Source organism: Apodemus sylvaticus, chromosome 1 (genome assembly GCF_947179515.1).
Source record: "Apodemus sylvaticus chromosome 1, mApoSyl1.1, whole genome shotgun sequence".
Taxonomy (NCBI): domain Eukaryota; kingdom Metazoa; phylum Chordata; class Mammalia; order Rodentia; family Muridae; genus Apodemus; species Apodemus sylvaticus.
Window position 1 is genome coordinate 53045226 of NC_067472.1, and position 18954 is coordinate 53064179.

General features: G+C 46.8%; 1 pseudogene; it reads left to right on the plus strand.

Moving 5' to 3' along the window:
• LOC127671740 (60S ribosomal protein L10-like) overlaps positions 1-15488 on the plus strand; it is a 61349-nt pseudogene extending 45861 nt beyond the window's left edge.
• The last annotated feature ends 3466 nt before the right edge of the window (positions 15489-18954 follow it).

The following is an 18954-nucleotide window of genomic DNA, read 5'->3' on the forward strand; positions in this document are numbered from 1 at the left end:
TGGGGGTGGCCTACAGGCCAGGTCCAGAGCTCTCTAAAGCCAAATGCTCAGAAGGGGAAGGTTGGCAGAGCCCCGAGGCCAGGCTCCGGGCAAACAGAGAGAATGTCCCATATCTGGTCACTTTGCTCTGGGAGCCCCATTTCCTGAAATGAGGCTCCTATTCGCATGCATCTCGGCCCTGGACAGATGTTCCAAACAGGTTCCATGGGTGTTGGGATGGAGAAAAAGACCCATGTTAAGCTGCAAGGATTTGAAGGTCTAGAGACTTCTCTTAAGTCCTCATTCCTGTGCTGTAAAACCCAAGCAAGATGTTTAAAGCACCTTACGGCTGGGACACGCCTCTACCACAGACTGCAGGTCTCTCTCACTCTGCCTCCCCAGGAATATTAGTGGGAGATGCCACCAACTCTGTTGTTGGGTATAGATGTGCTAAGTTGTGGTTTCCTCACCCCCACAGCTCCTACCACAGCACTGGGGATGTAAGCCAGGCCAAGCACTTAGCTGTCTTCACAGATCTCTTTCTACCATTCTCTTTAAAGACAGGGTCTCATTAAGTTTCTTGGTCCAGTCTTGAACCTGTGCTCCTTATGCTCAGCTTCCCAAGTAGCCAGAATAACAGGCCTCTGTAAGCCTGTATCTGGATCTAAAACGCTTCCTTATAGCCTCATGTTTTGAATGACCAGGACCTGGCTTGTGGCTCTATGAAGCCTTTAGGAGGTGGGGCCTGGCTGACAGCCGTGGTCACTAGGGGTATGTGTTTGAAGATTACCCGACTCCCATCTGGTTCTCTCTGTCTCTGGAACTGTCCCATGACTTCAGTCACCATCATGCACTCTGGATGCCTCAAACCTGGTTTACCTCATGATGAACTGGACCCTCCAAAACCGTGAGTCCAAATCAGCCTTTCTTCCCTTAAACTGTCAAATATGATGCCTTTGTGACTGATACACCGAATGGCTCCCGCCTATAAATGTAGACGACAAGGAATGAAATGAACAAAATAAGTCAGTCCCAAGGTGAAAGTTAGTATCATTTCCTGTCACTGATTAAAACACTCTAACAAAAGCAACTTCCACGACGAAGGGTTTATCTTGGCTCACATCTCAAATATTATCCTCCATGGGGGAGAAATCAAGGCAGGGGGAGCTCAGAGCAGCTGGTCACATCTCATCCCCAGGAAGAGATAGAGGTAAGTTGTTCTTCAGACCCCTGTTCACGAAGCCCAGACCCCTGCCTGGGAATGGTAGTGCCCACAGCAAAATGGGTCTTTCCACATCAGTCAACAGAATCCTGATGATCCCTCACAGGCAAGCCCAGACACCCATTTTTCCAGGGGATTCTAGAGTCTGGGATGCAGCTGCCTCAGTCCTCCAGATCTTTATAACACGGGGACTGGTAAAGCTGAGACTTGAAGGCCCACACCTGGAGGCCTTGTGGTGTCAAGAGGACCCATATTTCCAGCAATCAGCATGAGGGATAATTGGGGACAATGAAGGAACCTGAGTGTAGACTGTGGAGTGGAAAGATGTAGCTGAGGGCTAGAGAAGTGTTTAGCAAGCCCTAAGCCTGAGGACCAGTGTTAAAGTTTCCAGAACCCACAACAGGTGTCTTTCAACTATCTACAACTCCAGATTCAGGAGATTGTGTAGCCTCCAGGAGCTCTGTATAGCCCCCAGAGAATCTGTGTAGCCTCTAGGGATCTGTCTAACCTTCAGGAGATCTGTCTGGCCTCTAGGTATCTGTTAGGATACCTGGGCATCTGAGCACATGTGGTTCACATAAATGGAGACATGAACATACAAACACATGTTTTAACCAAATAAGTAGTTTTTAAAGAAGAAAGATATAGATGGGTTGGCAGGAAGAGGCTGGAACTGTTATTGATAGCAGACAATAGTAGGATCTCATATTGATTAGAATATTCACATTCATAAAAAGGCCAGACAATAAGGTGTTCACAGCGAGACTTACCAGGGGCACAGAATGACAGCTTTGTTTCCTGTTTTTTTTTTCTTTTCTCTCATCTGCGTGTTAGACTTCCAGGGTAACAAAAGTGTGTTAATTTTATTTTGAAACAAGAGCTCAAATGCTTAGACTCCAGCAATCCTTCTGCTTGGGCTGCTGGAGAGCTGGGACTGCAGGCTTTGTTCCATGCCAGGTCCTTTTATTTATTTTTTGTTACAAGAGATCGAACCCGTGGCCTTTTTGATTCGATGCAAGGGCTCTGCCACTGAGCTACAGCCCCAGTCCTTAAAAGGCTCTTCTATTTATCAGCTTGGGGTGTGGCTTGATTGGTGGCGTGCTCCTCTAGTATGCCCAGTGCCCTAACTCTTCCAGTATAAACTGCCTGGCCTTGGGAAAGGAATTGCTTCTCCAGGCTTCCATTAACCCTGTCTCCCATGCTGTTGCTTTCTTGCTGTTGTTGTTGTTATTGTGGTGGTGGTGGTGGTGGTGGTGGTGGTAGTAGTAGTAGTAGTAATCAAACACAAGGCTTTGGATTCGCTAAACAAGAGAGTTCTACCTCTGAGCTATATCCCTAGTTTGTTAATGTCCCCATTATATATGACATTGAGGGCAGGCTCTGACTCCCAGGACTCATTGAAGGCTATATGAGCTGAAGGTGGGTCCCAGTGCCTGGTGACTAAGAGGTGTGAGCGTCATCTTTATTGGCCATTCACTATGTATATAATTGACTTGTGGATGGTGTGGCTATGGAGAGGGGGAGATAGCCCAGCTTCCAAAATTCTCACAGAACACACACTTTGTTCTGCTCAGCAGCTATTGCCGAGTACATCTCAGGGAGTTAGCAGCAGCCAGATCCCTCCAGTTAGCTCTGCTCCGATGCTATTTCCCAGGACCCACTCACAAGGTCTCTCCACCGCCCTCCCAGCCACCAGAAATTGGCCCTTACCCTCTTCTCTTTGAGGCTGTTATCATACACGTGGCTCAAAGAACAATCGCTGAATGAGTCCCAGCCAGCTCCTCAGAGGACTCTGGGAGATCTGCAAGGACATCTTCTTGGTCACAATAGCTGTGTGCATCTGTGTGTGCACGAGTATGACCTGTTTATATATAAACACGAAGTAATCTTTCACGCTTCTTACACACACAGAATTTTCTGGGAACGAGACTATTGTGTGCTCAGAGAGAAGATTGTCCTTTGTTTTGTTTGGCATTTTGCCAGGATTCAGTGCCTAATTCATGTCACTGGCAACAGAGCGGCTCGTGGGGTCTGAGTCAGCTTCACAGCCACCTGTGTCCACTGTCCTTGTGGCTGCTGTGGCCCTCACGGTTGCTTCTCTACGAGCAAATGTGAGGCCATGAAACCCATCTACCTTGTCTAATCGGTCTGCACCCTGCATCCTGAAGTTCGTATTATTTTATTATGAACCATTTTTCATTTTTTCCTTCATGGTGTAGTTAGGATATTACATTAATTTTTTTCATTTGTTTAAAAGCATATGTGCACACAGGTTAGATTATTTATGAATTTCATTTCTACTCAGAGAAGGGAGCACTAGGAAACATTTGTCATAGGAGCCAGGTCCAGCCTGCAAACCCGCTCCAGAGCCCACATTTGTATAATTCAGGAGGCCCGTTTCTGAATGGGCCTCGGCCATCAGCCTTCAGCCGGAAGAAGTCTGCCGCTGAGGTGAAATACTCAGCTGTTCACTCGCCTGTGGGATGTGGAATCTACCTCCACTGCTGTTCTGTCAAATGGAGCCTTTCCTTCTCCCCCAAGGAGAGACTGGTCTTTTTGCCCACTCCTGTCAGTGTCTTTTCCAGATTCTCTCAGGTCTAGAAAAAAGTACCTGTGTGGTTTAGCTAGGCTGTCCCCTCATGTGCTGTCACCCAGCCTCCTTGCCTTGGTGCTGAGGCCTCTTCTCTCTGGAATGTCCAGTCGGCATCTTTGCCAGCTCCCACCACCCACCTCCTCTCCATCATGCTGTGCCCATGACGTCCTATTCTGTTCTGACATCTCTAAGATACTTCTAGAAAACTGTTCCCACCCAGGCCTGGAACTGGCCAGAGGAAAGTGGCTGCTGGGGGGAGGGGAGCAAAATGTTCTATTTGAGAGGTTCCAGAGAAGAAGCTCTTCCCATCCAAGACTGAGCCATGGTGAGGCAGAGGGTCAGGTGTCTCCCTCCATACCCAGGCCAGGTGGGCTTTGGATGGTCCCATCCTGGAACCTGACATTCATCTATGAAACGTCATGGTCTCTGGCCCAGTGGGAATACCCGCAGGCTGCTTTGGGATAAATCAGTAGACACTTTGCACAAATAGGGCCAGGCATGCCCAGAAGCTCCTCCCACAGGTTGCTATCCACAAAGTCACTTCTCTGCAGAATAATGAGGACAGGGAGGATGGGCATCCTGGGACTCGGTGGCTCCTCGGCGGATGGAGGCCAGAGAGGCTGGCCTGGCACTGACACCCAGTTAATGCTGATGGTGACTTAGACAGCAATGGAGGTTGAGACTGGAGGACACCCAGAGTTTCCTGTCAGAATCTGTACAGAGGGCGTGGTTGATTTAATAAGACATTATACCCTTGTGTGGTGGTACACACTTGTAATTCTATCACTTGGGAGGTAGCGGCAGGAGAGTTGGGGGCTCAAGGCCAGCTTTGACTACACAGTGCATTTAAAGTGAGCCTGGACTACATGAATCCCTGTCTCAAAATAGACAATCATTCATCAAGTAGCAACCTTCCCCCTTAATATCTTTTGGATATGGTTTTGTGTAGCCCAGGCTGACCTTGAACCTGCTATGGGTCTGGGATGACCTTGAACTTCGATCCTTCCTCCTGGCGCCTCCTAAGTGCCATTATATCAGGTGTGCACCACACTCCTTGGTTTGTGCTACACTGGATGGAGCATCCTGGGCAGAAAGAGAAGCAGGGTGGACCAAGAGGTGGTGGGAGATTGTAAATAGCCATTGGAGAGTCTTAGAAAGATCACGAAGGACGCTGGGCTCTGCTGCCGTGTTAACAGGATCTCACAGGGAGAGGGAGCCTGGGAGATGGAGAACAGACACCTCTGTATCACATAAACCCTGAATAGCCTGGCCGACTTACATCCAGGGCCTACCTCTTACTTTCAGAATTCTTAAATTCCAATCTCTCTTATTTCGTTGCTTATCAATAGCTGAATTGTTCATCTATTTTTACTTTTAAAATCATGCATATGTGGGATAGGGTCTGTGCACATGCGAGTACAGTGCCCAAGGAGGCCAGAAGCAAGTGTTAGATCTCCTGGAGCTGGAGCTACAGATGGCGTGAGCCACCTGACATGGGTGCTGGTAACCACACTTGGGTCTTTTGTAAGTGTGGTACTTACTCTTAATGGCTGAGCCTTTTCTCCAGCCTCTAGTAGCTGAATCAAATTACAAGTATTCATTTGCATGTCACGGCACCCATGTAGCGGCCAGAGATGGACCTGCAAGAGTCGGTTCTCTCCTTCTACCATGTAGGTCCCAGAATTGAACTTGGGTCATCATTCTTGGTGTAAAGAGCCTTTACCCACTGAGCTGCCTCGCTAGCCCAGTAGTTGAATTTTGATATATTCATTGGCTCAGAAAACACAGCACAAAAGATGACTGCAAATTTTGGAATGCTTTTCAGGGAATGGATGGAATTAATCACTAGGGCATATGCATACATTTGAGAACCAGTGTGTGCTATAGCAGCCAAATGCTTTCCAGTGAGGCTGCCTACAAGGCACCAAGAGGGCAAGTTGATGCTTCAACCCCACAATGCCCCAGGTTCCAGGTGTCCCACTGAGGAGAATCTGGGTCCCTACCACAGTCTTGATCTATGCCACTAATGCCCTGACAGTGCAGGATCTAGAGATAGGCTTTGACTGAATCAGACTGTAGTTTGGGGATGTTTTGAATATGTTCCCTGTAGTTTCAGGTCCTGAAACAGTCCTCTTTATATTAAGCGATGGAAGTAATCTGACCATATGTCCAAAGGTGTGTGGCCCCTGAGAGATTAGAGTTAGATAAAGTTGTTAGGTGAAGACCTCATGATTGAATCCTACTAGATTTTCAAGAAGACCGAGAGAACACATGTATGCATGCATGCACACACACTCTCGTATCCCCACACACTACACATAAACTCACTTATACACACACACACTCACTCGTATACACACACTACACACAGTCACATATATATATATATATATATACATACACACACACTCATATCCATACACACATACTCACTTATACACATACACTCAAACAAATACACACACACACACACATGCACACACGCACACACGCACACACACACACACTCATGCATGCATGCGCTTGTGCTCACTCATATCCACACGCTCTCTCTCCTGTCTCACCACATGACGTCATATGTTGCTCAAGGATGCTACCATCAAGAAGGCCATCAACAGTTGCAGGCATTTGACCTTGGATGGACTTTTAGAACTGAATCAAAATAACTCTGCCTGCCTGCCTTCCTTTCTTTCTTATTTAAAACTATGTGTCTGAGTGCTTTGCCAGTGTGTATGTATAAACAGCATGGGGTGTGGTACCCAAGAAGGCCAGAAGAGAGTATTGGGTACCCTGAACAGAAATTACGGACTGTTGTGAGGGGCCATGCAGATATTGGGAACTAAAGCTGATCCTCTGTAAGAGCAGCAAGTGTCTGTATTTGCTATGTCATTTCTCTAGCCCCTAAGCCATCTTTCTTCATAACTCCATAGTCTATAGCCCTGTGTGACTCACAATAGAACCAGACTAATATAGAGAACTTGATGTCACTCATTAGCAGGTGCCACTCATTAGCACGCCATTCCACAGGCTTTATGGGCAGGGCTTAAATCACCCTCAGGAGGAGGCCACTGTTCATCCTACAGAAAGGTGCCCCCAGGTTGGAAGCCAGGCCAAGACAACCAGATGTGACCAGGGGAACCATTCCAGCAGATGGAAAAATAAGCAGATTGGAACCATGTCGCCCAAAAGGTGCCTGGAAATATGGCTAAGACAGAAAAGACTTCTGGCAAGGGTTGTGAAGTGACCAGAATCGCTTCCCATAATTGGTGGGAGTAAAATGAGAAAGCCACTTTGAAAAGCAGGAAACATGGATCACAACGCACCCCAAACATCTACCCTTAGGAGTACACTTAACAAAAATGAGTAGGAAGAGGAAGAAGAGGAAGAGGAGGAGGTAGAAGGGAAAGGAGGAAGGAGAGAAAAGCATGAGGGGAGAAAAACGAGGAAGAGGAAGAAAAGAAGGGGAAGGGAAGGAGGAGGAGAGAGGAGTGTGTAGGAAGAAAAGGAAGAGGAAAAGGAGGTAGAGAAGGAGGAGGGAGAAGCCATAGGAGGGGAGAAGGGAGAGTGGGAGAGAGAGAGAGAGAGAGAGAGAGAGAGAGAGAGAGAGAGAGAGAGACCATTTTGGGATAGGAGCCAACTTCCCTTAGTAAGGGCAGGGCTGTGGTAGGCTATGAACCAGAGCATGCTGTACAGGTGTCTTCCCCGCCCCCCCCCCCCCCCCCCGCCATCCAGTGGACAAATTAATCTTGGGTTGGGGATTTGGGGATTTGGACCAAGGGCACATGCATAGTGCATACGGACACCTTATTGGCCCAGTCTGAGATTTGCTAAAAGAAAAAGAAAAATGAAAAAAGAAAAAAGAAAGGCAAATCCCAATAAAGATGATTTCAGTCTCAGCCACTTTCCACCATGGGATCTCTAAACTCCTGCCAACGGGTACAACACGGTGGTTCCTCTCTCAGAGCCCCTGCCACCCCTGAGGATGTTTCTCACTTTCCTTCCTAAAACCATGTCCACACTTCTCACTTTTGTATATGTCTCCTTAATCTTCTTTGGCATGAGACAATGAACTGGGGTGGCCCTTTGGCCATTACCACCCTAGGTCCCTGAGTTAGCCACTATGTATTAGACACTTGAGCATTGGTGGGTTGTGTTATCTTTTGTTGTCTTGGAGTTCATCCTCTGTAGACACTGAGGGGCTGCTCTTCCAAGGGACAGGTGTATGAGACCTGAGGCTGGCCCTAAGGTCTCCTGGAGTCATGGACTATTCTGAGAGACCCCATGGACACCTGCCTCCTGTGCCATAGGGTTCAAAGACATGCTTCCCTTCTTAACTCTGATCTCAAGGGCAGAAAGTTCTGTGAAAGACTCCAGATTAGGACCCATTCCAAAGTCTTCGTCCTTTATATTACCTGAAAAACCACCTCTGGCTGCCATGTCAGGAGGTCTGGTCCTCATGCTCAGTTGAGAAGAGTTCTCAAACCCAGGGGAAGGCCTGTGTCACAGAGAGCACTTGCCACACACCAAGGACGGTGCCTAGACACCATACTGGCACTCAAGGCTGATACCGATAAGCCCACTTTCCTGTTTGGAAAATGAGGTTATAGAAGGGTCCCCCCAACCATGAAGCCAGAGAAGACTTCAGAGCTGTGAATTGCTGGTGGAGACCTTCCTGCCAGCTGTAATCTTTTTCTTAGATAAATGAAGAGGTAGGAAAGAGGGGCAAAGTCTGTGATTATTGGTATAGCCATTTGCTCCCTTCCTGTACGTGGTAGGGGCTTGATGCACAGAAGTCAGCTTGCTAAAGGAGGATTAAAGCCTCTGGAGCAACTTCCTGCATCTCCTCCCTCTTTGTGAGCCAACCCTTTCCCAGAAAGGAAACTGAGATGAGAAACAGGAAATGGTTCCTGGTGGAAGGAATTCAACTTGAATGGGTTGGAGTAGGGCACTGTGGGAAGGGACCTATCTCCTAGAGCCCTGAGTGAAAGGAGCCCTGTGGTGGCAATCAGCCTTCAGTTTTGGTCCTCGGACAGCCTGCACTGTGCTTTGCAACCTGAGGTGCTTTTCCCTCTCTGTGCCTCTGTGAACCTTCAAGTATGCTCCTGTTCTCTGAGTGCTCCAGGCCTTGAGTGTTCCTGTTTTCCGAATGAGTGCTCCAGGCCCTGCTTCAGAAGGTCCTGCACCAGGAAACTTTAGCTTTTGGGGATGCTGTCACCACCATTTCCTGATGAACCCGAGGAAAGACATCAAATGTCCTTCTCGAGATCTAACTGGAAGGGCAGATGACACTGTGAATAAACTTGCAAACAGGCAACCTAGCAGAGGCTGGACAACGTGCAGAAGCCAAGGATGAAGGACACCAAACAGGTCAAAGGTAGCTTGCTCTGTCCAGGGACAAGCAGAGTAAAACTCCAGTCAGTGCAGGGCCCTGGAAAGGTAGGCTGAGCAGAGGTCAACCCCAGCCTATGCGTCCAACTCTGCATCAACCCCAAGATGAAATAAAGATGCTTGGCTAAATGAGAACTCTGTCTGGGTCACAAATAATGTGTTTATCTGAAGTTCAAATCAATCAAATGTCCCCCCCCCTTTTTTTTAAAGAGATGGAATCTTTTTCTTTATATAACATTGAATGACCTTGAGTTCCTGGCTTTTCTGCCTCCACTTTGCAATGCTGGAATTACAGACCTGCATTGCTGCCCTGTTTTTACAGTGGCTAAGCTGGCCATTCTAACCTCCATACACACTGGGTTCAGAGACAAGAGTCTCAGTTTGAGTCCCAGTTCCGATTCCAATACACTGGCCTTACCAACTCACCACCCTGCCCTCCTACTTACAAAATCCTCCTCCCTAAGGGCCAAGTGACTGTTTCCAAGTCGGTGAGCAAGAGTCACAGTTCCCTGGGTTGTACTAAGGTGTTTATACAGGAACACTAGTTTCTCTTATAAAAAGGATCACCATTTCCTCCTGAGTTGAACCACATGGGTGGGTTTATTTGTCTCTATCTCTGTCTCTCTCTGTCTCTCTGTCTCTGTCTCTGTCTCTCTGTCTCTCTGTCTCTCTGTCTCTCTCTCTCTCTCTCTCTCTGTGTGTGTGTGTGTGTGTGTGTGTGTGTGTGTGTGATACACACTCTCAAACTCAAGTGGATTTCAGAGGACAACTTTCAAGAATCAATTCTTAGCCGGGCGGTGGTGGTGCACACCTGTAATCCCAGCACTCTGGGAGGCAGAGGCAGAGGCAGGCAGATTTCTGAGTTTGAGGCCAGCCTGGTCTACAGAGTGAGTTCCAGGGCAGCCAGGGCTATACAGAGAAACCCTGTCTCGAAAAAAACAAATCAAAAAAAAAAAAATCAGTTCTTGGGCTGGAGAACTGAGGTTCAGAGCACTGGCTGCTCTTCCAGAGGATCTGGGTTCAACTCCCAGCACCACATGGCAGCTCACAACTGTCTACAACTCCAGTTCCAGGGGATCTGACTCTTTCAAACAAGCATACATGCAGGCAAAAGACAAATGCATCAAACAAACAAACCAACAAACAAGCATATAATCAACTCTTTCCTTCCATCATGTAGATCCCAATTAAACTTAGGCTTGGTGGGAAGTACCTTTACCCACTGAGCTATCCTACCAGCCCACCTGGCTGATTAAAAGGCAAGCTGACACCAGACCCTGGACCATGATGGCCTCCAGAAGGTGGTTGCTAGTCCAGTTTGTGTTGTGGTGCACACTTTTTACAAAGAGAAATTGGCTTGCCAAGTCACTTTTGCTTTGTGTGGGTTTTTTTTTTTTGTACAGCACTGAGAATACTTGTTTCTAATAATGTAATTGCATTTTATTTCTCATAGTTCCAAATATAAGGAAGTCCAAGATCTAGGGCCAGCAGGTTCGGGGTCTGGAAAAGGCTGGCCTCTGATTTCAAAATGGTGCCTATTAGTCATCCTTCTTGTTCTTCTGACAAAATACTTTACAAAAGCAATTCAAGGAAGAAAGGCTCCTGGTTTCAGGAGATAATAGTCTGTTACAGCAGTGAGACATGGCCATGGGAACATGGGCCGCAGGGGAGCAACTGCGTCCACTGTCGGAGAGATGAAAGCTGGCTTTAGCTCACTGTGGTGGTTTGAATGAGCATGGCTCCCACTGTCTTCTATGTTTGAAGGCTTGATTCCCCATTGGTAGAACTGTTTGGGAAGGGTTAGGAAGTGTTGTTGCCTTGCTGGAGGAGGTGGACACTGGTGGTGGGATGGCTCTAGGTTTCAGTGCTCACGCTCTTCCCAGTTAGCTCTCTGCCTCATGGCTGATGTCTTCATATATGAGCTCCCAGCCAGTGCTCCAGTGCCATGCCTGTCACCGTGCCTGTCACCGTGCTTCCTGCCACAGTGCTCATGAACTCTGCTCCATTCTGAAACTGTAAGATCCAAATTAAATGCTTTCTTTTATAAGTTGCCTTGGTTGTGGTGCTTTATCACAGGAGTAGAAAAGATATTAAGACAGACTTGGTACCAGGGAGTGGGGCATATTGTTATGACAAGCCTGCCAATCATTTTTTTGGAGGAATGTAGAAGACTTTGGGGCTTTGAGCTAGAAAGTGATTGAATACTGTAAGTGGGGATAACAGGTCATCTTGGCTTACTAAGCAGATAGAAGTACTGAGAACAATGTGGACCATGGGTAGCTAGCTCATGATGTATCAGAAGGAATTGAGCTTAGCAACAATAAGGGATCATTTTTATGATATTTTTGCAAAGACTGTGACTGGGTTTTTTATTTTTTGTTTTTTGTTTTTTTTTACCTTGCTTCAGAGTCTGCTTGAGGCTAAATTGAAGAAGTATGGACTAATTTTTATTGGCAGAGGTGATTCTAAGACAACCTCGTATTGACTGTGTCATGTGGTAATTAGGGAATTACTCTTAAACAGATCTACAGTGAAAAAAGCATGCAGAACAAAGAGATATAAAACGAACAGTTAACTCTGAAACCTGTGAAAGGAAAAGGTCTGAGGGAGTTCCTCTTTCTAAAAAGCAACTGCAATGGAAATCATACGGAAAGTCACTTAAGGAGGGGTCGAGTTCCAGCCCAAGCAGGTAGCAGAACTTGGCAGTGTGGGGCATGTGGTCCTGGCTTTAGGGCCATGAGCGATATAGGAGGAAAAAGGTTGTGGAATCTTCCTTTCAAGTTAAGACAAGCCACGGAGGCTAGGCATGTGTCAGAGGAGTCCCTGCACTGAAGCCTTCAGAGGCCATTGTGTGAAGCCATGATGGGAAAGCCTGGACTATATTGGAGGCCCCGGGATGTTGGACATGCCAGCGCCATGGAATACCTGCCCGGGGGAGCTGCACACAGGAGGGTGGAACCAGCCCAAGAGAGAAAGGTGTGCTGCACTGGGCAAACCTGGAAGGGCAGAGCCATCTGTGCTTTGACATCAGAGATAGAGCTACAGGGTTAGGAGCTTGCCCTGATGGGTTTTGGTCTTGGTTTGGTCCAGAATTTCCTCACTATGTCCCATTTCCTCCCTTTTGGAACAGTAATGCACATTCCATGTCATTGTATATTGGAAGTATGTGATTAATTTTTTTTTTTACAGATTGTCATAATTAAGAGATTACCTTGAATTTCAGAAGAGACTTTGGACTTTTATACTGTATTAAACTGTGAAAGATCACTGGGACTTTTGAAGTTGGACTATGTGCATTTTCACTATGATATGGCTATAAGCCTGTGTGAACCACGAAGTGAAATGTGAATAAGAATGGCTCCCATAGGCTCATATATTTGAATACTTGATCTCAAGTTAGTGGAACTGTTTGGGAAGGATTAGGAGATGTGGCTTTGGAGGAGACATGCCACTGGGGGGTGTTCTTTATAGTTTTGAAATTCCACACCATTCCTACTTAACTCTCTGCCTCTTTCCCCCTCTCTCCTTCTCTCCCCTCCCCCCTCTCCCTCTCTTTCTCTCTGCCTCATAGTTGCTATCTCAACATGTAAGCTTTCAGCTGCTCCTTCCGTGCCTGCCTCCCTGCCTGCCTGTTGCTATCCTTCCCACCATATTGGTAATGGAATCTATGACTCTTCAGAACCAAGAACCCCAAATCAAATGCTTTCTTTTATAAGTTTCCTTGGTCATGGTGTTTTGCCATGGGGGGAGGGGGAAGGAACTAAAATAAAGAACCAATGAAAAGGAACTCACCTTCTCCTTTCTTTTCAATTTGGGATCTCAGGCCCAATGTGCTTCCCTTCCTCAATTATTCCCATCTAGAAACCCCCTCAGAGACATACCTAATCATTTTATCTCCTAAATGACTCAAAATCCTGCCGGTTTGACAAGATTAACCATCAAAGTGGCCCTTGCTGTGTCATCCCTCGGCAGAAGACGCAGAGGCACTGACCCTTGTGCTCTTTTAGAAGTGCTGAGCCCATAGCATAGCCACTTCCCAAAGAGCCCCACATCTTTCCCCCAACATATTTTTATTAATTATTTGGAAATTTCATACAGTGGACCCCTATTACACTAGCTTCCCATTTCTCTCAGGTATATCCTCTTACCCTTGCACCGCCCCCCCCCCCCCCCGAAACATCAAGTCCAATTTGTGTTGCCTGGACATGGTCAAACTTCCAGTGACCAGCCGCCTACGAGGTCCTTCCACATCCCTCTCCTAAATATATCAACTATCTTTATCATATTTTTTTCAGGACTCTCTTCAATAGCTTCCTGTCTGGACTGTTTCTTTTGTGGTGTGCAGTGGGGAGGGGTTGTCACAGGAGCCTTCAATGTCTCTCATTCTCAGCTCCGAGTCCGCGATTATCGATACCACTGCAAAAGAAGCTTCCTTGCCCGGAGCAGCCAGGAGCAGCATGGAACACGGATATCACCATGTTGCCAGTCGCAGCACAGACCATGGACATCAAGATGGATTCCAGCTGCAGCATAGACCATGGAAGTCTGTTAAAAAGACTCAGTCCAGAAGATAAACTATTGTTCATCCCAGACACCTTGCTGCTGTTCAGAGTCAGACAGTATATAGGGGGCAGGACCCTCGAGAGTTCTAGGCTGCTGTACGCCACCCTGCCCTATGCACTGGCTGCTCCAATGGTCCCTCAGGCACACCCATTGTGTTTACAACCCATGGGCAGCACTGTGGTCCTGAGCTCTTCTTCCCTCAGCAGAGCGGAGACTCCATGGGCCTGCAGGCTGAGTGATGTCACAGGCTCAGTGGCCTGCTACAGGGTGAGGTGGCCCTGCAGTGACCCGAGCCTCCCAGCAGCCCAAGAACCAACCCTCCTTGGCAACAACATTCTCCTTTATCCACAGCAGCCACATGCTCATACCTGTCACTCCTGCGTCTCTGGGCCTGACATCTTAATAGCATCATCTTGGAGGTTAAAGTTCAACACAGAAATTTTAGTGGAATGCAAACATTTAAAGAATAGCAGATCTATATTTAGAAAAGTTCTGAAGTTAAAAAAAAAACAGTTCTATATCAGCAGGAGACTACACTAGCATCTAAATGCATCTAATGAAAACTGAATAGCAATGAAAAGGGACAGATGACTTCCCAAAGGACAGGGACCCAGAGAAATGGTCGGTCATGCCCGAGGATCCCAGTTTGGATCTCTACATAAAAATGTTTATGTGGTGGATCATCCATATAAATATCCAAAGATGGAGAAATGTGCTTATAATGAGGCCGAGGCTAGCAGATCTCTGAAGTTCGTTGGCTAGTTATCCAGGTCAAATGGGTAAGTACTGAGTTCAGTGGGAGTAGGTGCACCTTTAACCTCAGGACTCAGGAGGCAGAAGCAGGCAGAGGTCTATGAGTTTGAGACCAGCCTTGTCTGTGTAGTGAGGTCTAGGTCAACCAAGACTGCACAGTGAGACACTGTCTAAAAATTAAAAAAAAAAATGTAGGTGAGAGATTGAGGAAGGTATCTGACTTTGGTGTTTGACCTTTACACACAGGACTCCCACGTACATGGAAACACAAAACTATTGATCTATGTGAAAACCAAATTTATAGTTGTAACATAGAAATAAAAGTTGATGGCCTTCCACTGAAGATCCTACTGTCCTCACGGGCCACTGCCCCACTGGTGTTACTGGTATTATAAGAAGAAGCCATATTCAAAGTCTTTCTTCTGCCTAGGCATCCCTGATGCCAAAGATTCTCATCTTTGGCTTGGGACAGGAGAAGGCAAAAGTTGATGAATTCCACTTTATGGCCACATGTGTCAGATGAATATGAGCAACTTTCTTCAGAAGCCCTGGAGGCTGCCTGTATGTATGCCAGCAAATACATGGTAAAGAGTCATGTTTGAGTGAGGCCCCACCATTTTCATGTCACCTGCATCAACAGGATGTTGTCCTGCCCAGGGATGACAGGTAAACCCCAGGGGACAGTGGCCAGGGTTCACATTGACCAGGTCATCATGTACATCAGCACCAAGCTTTAGAATAAGGAACACATGATAGAGGCTCTTTGTAGAGCCAAGTTCAAATTCAAGTTCTTTGAGATAATTCACATTTCAAAGAAATATGGCGTCACCAAGTTTGACGCAGATACAGGTGAAGACATGACCGCAGCTCATCCCTTATGACTGTGGGGTAAAATAAATTCCCAGTTGTGGTCTCCTGAACAAATGGCTCCCTGCATTCCCAGGGGCTTCCACAGTGATCTCTTGTATCCTCCCAAATCATGTTCAGTAATAAATCTCACATCCAGTGTGGAGGGGAGGAAAGAAAGAAAAAGACAAGAAAATGAAAAGAATAAACAAAAAGACAAAAGAGAAAAAGAAAAATAAATCTCTCATAGGTGTGCCCAGCCATTTGGGTTTTAGTTAATTCCAGATGAAGTCAAGATGACAATCAAGAATAAGCCATCAGAAATACCTCCTGGGGCTGGAGAGATGGCTCAGAGGTTAAGAGCACTGACTGTGCTTTCAGAGGTCCTGAGTTCAATTCCCAGCCACCACAGGGTGGCTCACGACCATCTGTAACAGGATCTGATGCCCTTTTCTGTCTGAAGACAGCTATTGTGTTACTCATGTACAATAAATAAATAAATAAATAAATAAATAAATAAATATTTAAAAAAAAAGAAATACCTCCTTTCTGATCACATTGATAGGAGGTTTATTGACAGACAAAGCCTGTCTATAGGACAGAAGTCCAAATAATGGGTGCTTCTAGGGAGGCAGATGCTGACTGTGAAGAACACAAGGAACTGGAAATGTTCTGAATCTTCACTTGGTTGTGGTAGTAGGTAAGCATGTACACAGCCTTTTCATGGTCCAGTCATATCCAAGGGAAAAAAATGGAGTCTATATTTTTTTAGAGCAATGGAAAACCACAGCTGGGATTTAAGCAGTGACTTGACATAATTTGATGTTCATTTATAAAAGGTCACTCAGCTGGGTGGAAACGAATGGGAGGTAAGAGCCACTGTAGCTGCCCTGAAGACAGTGAAAGGCACCCCGCTGGGAGATAAAAGGGGTAGAAATGGATTTTTCAAGGATATTTAGAAGAGGGTTGTAGAGAGATGGCTTGGGTGGGTAAGGGTGCTTGCCACTAAACCTGATGACTTGAGTTCAGTCACATAGTGGAAGGTTAGACCAATGAACACAAGCTGTCCTCTGATCCTCACATATGCATTGTGGAATGTATGCATGAACACATGTGCGCATGCAAGCGCGCGCGTGCACGCACACACACACACACACACACACTTTTATGCAAAAAAATTTTTTAAAAATATTGGAAGGTAGATGAATAGGTGATAGTGCCAGGGTTAATGGATTTAAGGTAGAACAGATGGAAGAATGGATGGATCGGTGGATAGAAAGAAGAACAGATAAATAGATGGACGAGTGAATGGATCGATGCAAAGCTTTGTGGAAGGAAAGAAAGAAGGAATGGTAGATGAATGAGTGTGTGGGTGGGTTTGTGAAAGCAAAGACGGTTGGATGGGTAAATGTGTGGGTGGTGGGCGGGGTGAAGTGGCACATTCGGTAGACAGCAGATTGAATACACGTGCAGGTGAACAGGAGTATTAGTGTGTAAACAGGTAGATGGAAGGACACCCTCAAGTAGCCAGGCTCTCTACGCTGGCTTTTGGTGTCCAGAGAGTACAGATGAATCATTCCAGTCAGTGAGCACACTGATTTTCTCCTGAGACATCTGTGTTTACACTTCTGTCATTCCCTAGTGCCCCAAGGAAAAAAAACTAGTTACTACAATGCCCACCAAGGAGCAGACACTTACAAATAGGCTGTCTTAATGAGATGAGAGGATCTCCCAATCCTCTGGGCATTTGAGGGAAGGTTCTGGTGATGCCCACGTGAACAGGGATGAAGCTAGAGTGGAGAAACTTCCTAAACCTTCCTCTGGGAGGCTTAAGATTGCTTGGTCTCCTTTATTGTTCCCAGCAGCAAAACCCCATCAGAATGGCCTCCTCCAGTGTGTTAACCATTGCTAGCCTTACCAAGACACTCTCATTCATCTGTTGAGCCGCTGTTAGTAAACTAACTTAGTTTAAGTCAAAGATGTGGGCTGTGGCTCCTTCCTTCCTGGTGGGAGGGAAGAACTCACCCCTTAGGATGATAGCTGGTCTTCTAGCCCTTCCAATGCCAGCTAAGTCATGTGGCCCAGGCTCCACCTCCAGTCAGTTAGCCCTGTGATCTACTCCTGTTATTTCATAGCAGCAGGCTAAAGGAAGACAGGGAAGGCAAAGCTTTAGTAGTGCAGGGACAGCAACTGTTTGCAGAAGCAGGAAAGTCTGAAACCAACTGGAGATGCCTAAGATGATCCAGATGCTGGCTCCAGGTGCCCCACACTCCAATTCACATGCATTTCCTAGACTTTGCAACTGGCTAATCTCTCTCCCTGTGGGAGTCTGACAGCTCAGCCTCCAGAGCTTTGCTCTCTCCTCCCCAGGCTGGTGGAGTCTGTGCTATTTGGATAAACAACATTCCCCTCTTGGGATACCAGCAGCAAGCTTATTTACCTGGTAACAACCAAGCAATTTCTTCCCACCTACCTGCATCTGAGGTGCCTGGGTACAGGGGGAGCTGGTACTTTGTAACACTCAGGGGTGGAAGACTTGCCTCCTGGGGGTGGAAGACTTGCCTCCTGGGGGTGGTCAAAGTTCTCACACTAGCTACAAGGATCCAGGGCTGGGTACCACAAAGTCACCATGCCACAGACCCATGGTTTCATCTAGTAATTTAATATCTTACATCCAAGTGAAGTAATAGTTGTGGTATTTCCCCCTGCCCCCAGCTATGAACAGATGACACTTTATACTTTTAAACCCTGTGCGTTTTGAATTCTTCCAAGCCTTTGTAGAAATTAGAAGTGTCTTGGTGACACTTTCTCTCTTAGGCTGTGTGTTTGTGTGTTGGGGGGGGGTGTCATTGTTGGTGTTGTTGGTTGTTGTGTTTGTGCATGTTTATGTGTGCGCGTGGGTGGGTGTGGGTGTGCATGTGCGTGTGTATGCATGTGTGTGTGTGTGCATGTGAATGTGGGTGTGTATGCATGTGTATATAGTAGATGAGATCATCCAGTCCAGGTCTCCAAGGGACAATACAGTTAAAAAAAAAAATCCCACAGGGGTGGTGTCCAGCTCAAGAATTTTGCAGTCACTGGCTAAAGCATCCCTGTCTACAGCTGCTGCGAGAGTCTGGGGCAGGGTACAGTTGTGCCAGCTGTTGGAGACAAATTATACTATGAAACTCAGCCGTGAGTCACATTCCAGCACAGGGGAAATGTGCAAAAGTTATACGCCGTCTTTGGGGGGTGCCAAAAAAAATCATCTTGGTTTTGTCTTGCAAGATGTTCAGCTTGCAGAATGTGGGGCAGACGGAGGAGGGGGGTGGGGAAGACATGAAGGGAGCAGATCCGTCTCCAGCAGACTTTGCCTGTCACACACCCTCCATCGCTTCTAATAACAACACCCAGCAGTTAATCAGCCCCTTTGTGGAAACAGGCGATGTCACACTCATTAATTAGTTAATCCACACAGCCCCCTGGGAGGAGGAGCCATGTTATTATCCCCACTGGGACCCAGAGGGAAACTGAGGCCAGAAGGAAGATTTGGCCTGGAACTTAGGGAGCCCAGCTGGGCAGCTGGACCAGGACCAGTCTACAACTTGCCATTGGCTCTGGTACCTCCCTC